Source organism: Arachis hypogaea, chromosome 15, assembly GCF_003086295.3.
Source record: "Arachis hypogaea cultivar Tifrunner chromosome 15, arahy.Tifrunner.gnm2.J5K5, whole genome shotgun sequence".
In the NCBI taxonomy this organism is placed as follows: domain Eukaryota; kingdom Viridiplantae; phylum Streptophyta; class Magnoliopsida; order Fabales; family Fabaceae; genus Arachis; species Arachis hypogaea.
The window spans coordinates 94,288,110-94,292,756 of NC_092050.1; the positions used below are offsets into that span (position 1 = coordinate 94,288,110).

The following is a 4,647-nucleotide window of genomic DNA, read 5'->3' on the forward strand; positions in this document are numbered from 1 at the left end:
CCTATAGAAGCCAATCATTCTGAACTTCAATGGATAAAGCGAGATGCCAAAACTATTCATCAAGAGGCAAAAAGCTACAAGTCCCGCTCATCTGATTGGAGCTATGTTTCATTGATAGTTTGGAATTTATAGTATAGTCTATTCTTTTTATCCTATTTTGATTTTCAGTTGCTTGGGGACAAGCAACAATTTAAGTTTGGTGTTGTGATGAGCGGATAATTTATACGCTTTTTGGCATTGTTTTTAGTATATTTTTAGTAGAATCTAGTTACTTTTAGGGATGTTTTTAATAGATTTTATGTTAAATTCACATTTCTGGACTTTAATATGAGTTTGTGTGTTTTTCTGTGATTTCAGGTATTTTCTGGCTGAAATTGAGGGACTTGAGCAAAAATCAGATTCAGAGGTTGAAGAAGGACTGCTGATGCTGTTGGATTCTGACCTCCCTCCACTCAAAGTGGATTTTCTGGGGCTACAGAACTCGAAATGGCACGCTTCCAATTGCGTTGGAAAGTAGACATCCAGGGCTTTCCAGCAATATATAATATTCCATACTTTGGCCAAGAATAGAGGACGCAAACTGGCGTTCAACGCCAGCTCTCTGCCCAATTCTAGAGTTCAGCGCCAGAAATGGATCAAAAACCAGAGTTGAACGCCAGAAATGGATCCAAACCTGGCGTTCAACTCCACAAATGGCCTCTGCACGTGGAAAGATAAAGCTCAACCCAAGTACACACCAAGTGGGCCCCGAAAGTGGATTTATGCATCAATTACTTATTTCTGTAAACCCTAGTGACTAGTTTATTATAAATAGGACCTTTTACTATTGTATTAGACATCTTTGGATGCCTGGTTCTTAGATTAGAGGGGCTGGCCATTCGGCCATGCCTGGACCTTTCACTTATGTAATTTTAACGGTAGAGTTTTTACACTCCATAGATTAAGGTGTGGAGCTCTGCTGTTCCTCAAAGATTAATGCAAAGTACTACTGTTTTCTATTCAATTCATCTTATTTCGCTTCTAAGATATTCATTTGTACTTCAATCTGAATGTGATGAACGTGACAATCATCATCATTCCCTATGAACGCGTGCCTGACAACCACTTCCGTTCTACCTTCGACTGAATGAGTATCTCTTAGATCTCCTAATCAGAATCTTCGTGGCGTAAGCTAGAATGATGGCGGCATTCAAGAGAATCCGGAAAGTCTAAACCTTGTCTGTGGTATTCCGAGTAGGATTCAATGAATGAATGACTGTGACGAGCTCCAAACTCGCGATTGCAGGGCATTAGTGACAGACGCAAAAGGATAGTAAATCCTATTCCAGCATGATTGAGAACTGACAGATGAATAGCCGTGCCGTGACAGGGTGCGTTGATCATTTTCACTGAGAGGATAAGATGAAGCCATTGACAAAGGTGATGCCTCCAGACGATTAGCCGTGCCGTGACAGGGCATTGGATCATTTTCCCGAGAGATGACCGAAAGTAGCCGTTGACAATGGTGATGTATCACATAAAGCCAGCCATGGAAAGGAGTAAGACTGAATGGATGAAGATAGCAGGAAAGCAGAGGTTCAGAGGAACGAAAGCATCTCCATTCGCTTATCTGAAATTCTCACCAATGAATTACATAAGTATTTCTATCCCTATTCTATTAATTATTATTCGAAAACACCATTATCAATTTATATCTGCCTAACTGAGATTTGCAAGGTGACCATAGCTTGCTTCATACCAACAATCTCCGTGGGATTCGACTCTTACTCACGTAAGGTATTACTTGGACGACCCAGTGCACTTGCTGGTTAGTTGTGCGAAGTTGTGAACCATGGTATTGGCATCATGTTTTTGGCGCCATTACCAGGGAAAGAAAGAGCGATGAATTTTACATAATTAAAGTGTAATCACAATTTCTGCACACCAAGTTTTTGGCGCCGTTGCCGGGGATTGTTTGAGTTTGGACAACTAACGGTTCATCTTGTTGCTCAGATTAGGTAATTTTCTTTTTGTTTTCTTTCCAAAAAAAAATTTTTCAAAAATCTTTCAAAATTTTCTCCTTTGTTTTCGAAAAAAAAATTTTAAAATAAAAAAAAATGTTTTCAAAAAATATATTTTTCTTCAGAATTTTTAAGAATGAATTCTAGTGTTTCATGAAGCGTGTGAAGCCTGGCTGGCTGTAAAGCCATGTCTAAATTCATTTAGACTGAGGCTTCCAATTTGTTATCAAGAGCAAGCTAGTGGTGCTAATCCACCTGCTGCTGATTCATGATCTACCTGCTACATGCTAAAGCTTGGCTGGCTATTAAGCCATGCCTGACCCTTTGATTGGAGCTTTAGACTAAAGAGCATAAGATTCCTGGAATTCATATTGAAAATTTTGAAATCCTTATTTTTGTTTTTCAAATAATTTTTGAAAAAAAAAATATACAAAAAATTTAGAAAATCATAAAAATCAAAAATATTTTTTGTGTTCTTGTTTGAGTCTTGAGTCATGTTATAAGTTTGGTGCCAATTACATGTGCATCTTACATTTTTTTCGAAAATAATCATGCATTCATAGTGTTCTTCATGATCTTCAAGTTGTTCTTGGTAAGTCTTCTTGTTTGATCTTTGCATTTGCATGTTTTGTGTCTTTTCTTGTTTTTCATATGCATTCTTAAATTCTTAGTGTCTAAGCATTAAAGAATTCTAAGTTTGGTGTCTTGCATGTTTTCCTTGCATTAAAAATTTTTCAAAAATATGTTCTTGGTGTTCATCTTGACATTCATAGTGTTCTTGGTGTTCATATTGACATTCATAGCACTCTTGCATGCATTCATTGTTTTGATCCATAACTCTCATGCATTGCATCATTTTTCTTGTTTTTCTCTCTCATCATAAAAATTCAAAAATCAAAAAAATATCTTTCCCTTTTTCTCTCTTAAAATTTCGAAAATTAAATTTGACTTTTTCAAAAATTTTTAAAATCTAGTTGTTTTTATGAGTCAAATCAAATTTTCAATTTAAAAATCTCATCTTTTTCAAAATCTTTTTCAAAAATCAAATCTTTTTCATTTTTCTTAGTTATTTTCGAAAATTTTAAAAATATTTTTCAAAAATCTTTTTCTTATTTTTATATCAAATTTTCGAAAATAACAATAACAATTAATGTTTTGATTCAAAAAATTTCAAGTTTGTTACTTACTTGTTAAGAAAGATTCAAACTTTAAGTTCTAGAATCATATCTTGTGATTTCTTGTCAATCAAGTCATTAATTGTGATTTTAAAAATCAAATCTTTTTCAAAACTAATTTCAATCATATATTTTCAAAAATATCTTCTTATCTTATCTTTTTCAAAAATTTGATTTCAAAATATCTTTTCTAACTTCTTATCTTCTTATCTTTTCAAAATTGATTTTCAAAATTGTTTCAACTAACTAACTAACTTCTTGTTTGTTTTTCAAAACTACCTAACTAACTCTCTCTCTCTAATTTTCGAAAATATCTCCCTCTTTTTCAAAATTTCTTTTTAATTAACTAATTATTTCAAATTTTAAATCTTAATTTTCGAAAATTACTAACTTTTTTAAAAAACTATTTTCGAAAATCACTAACTCTTTTTCAAAAATTATTTTCGAAATTTTCCCTCTCTCATCTTATTCTATTAATTTATTCATCTACTAACATCTCTCCCTAACTCAAAAAAAAAAAAGAGAAAAAGAGGATCTCTATTATTATTATTTTTCTGTGCCCTCTTCTTTGTCATATGAGCAGGAGCAAGGACAAGAATATTCTTGTTGAAGCTGATCTAGAACCTGAAAGGACTCTGAAGAGGAAACTAAGAAAAGCTAAATTACAACTATCCAGCAAGCACCTGTCAGAAATTTTCGAACAGGAAGAGGAGATGGCAGCTGAAAATAATAATAATGCAAGGAGGATGCTTGGTGACTTTACTGCACCTAATTCCAATTTACATGGAAGAAGCATCTCCATTCCTGCCATTGGAGCAAACAACTTTGAGTTGAAACCTCAATTAGTTTCTCTGATGTAGCAGAACTGCAAGTTTCATGGACTTCCATCGGAAGATCCTTTTCAGTTCTTAACTGAATTCTTGCAGATATGTGATACTGTTAAGACTAATGGAGTAGATCCTGAAGTCTACAGGCTCATGCTTTTCCCTTTTGCTGTAAGAGACAGAGCTAGAATCTGGTTGGACTCTCAACCCAGAGACAGCCTGAACTCTTGGGATAAGCTGGTCACGGATTTCTTAGCCAAGTTCTTTCCTCCTCAAAAGCTGAGCAAGCTTAGAGTGGATGTTCAAACCTTCAGACAGAAAGAAGGTGAATCCCTCTATGAAGCTTGGGAGAGATACAAAGGACTGACCAAAAAGTGTCCTTCTGACATGCTTTCAGAATGGACCATCCTGGATATATTCTATGATGGTCTGTCTGAGCTATCAAAGATGTCACTGGATACTTCTGCAGGTGGATCCATTCACCTAAAGAAAACGCCTGCAGAAGCTCAAGAACTCATTGACATGGTTGCTAATAACCAGTTCATGTACACTTCTGAGAGGAATCCTGTGAGTAATGGGACGCCTATGAAGAAAGGAGTTCTGGAAGTTGATACTCTGAATGCCATATTGGCTCAGAACAAAATATTG

General features: G+C 35.0%; 1 non-coding gene across 1 annotated transcript; it reads right to left on the reverse strand.

The window, feature by feature from the left end:
- Positions 1-4,284: 4,284 nt before the first annotated feature.
- LOC112753734 (small nucleolar RNA R71) lies at positions 4,285-4,392 on the reverse strand. The gene has a single exon (XR_003178104.1). It is a non-coding gene; the product is annotated as a small nucleolar RNA R71 (small nucleolar RNA).
- Positions 4,393-4,647: the final 255 nt, after the last annotated feature.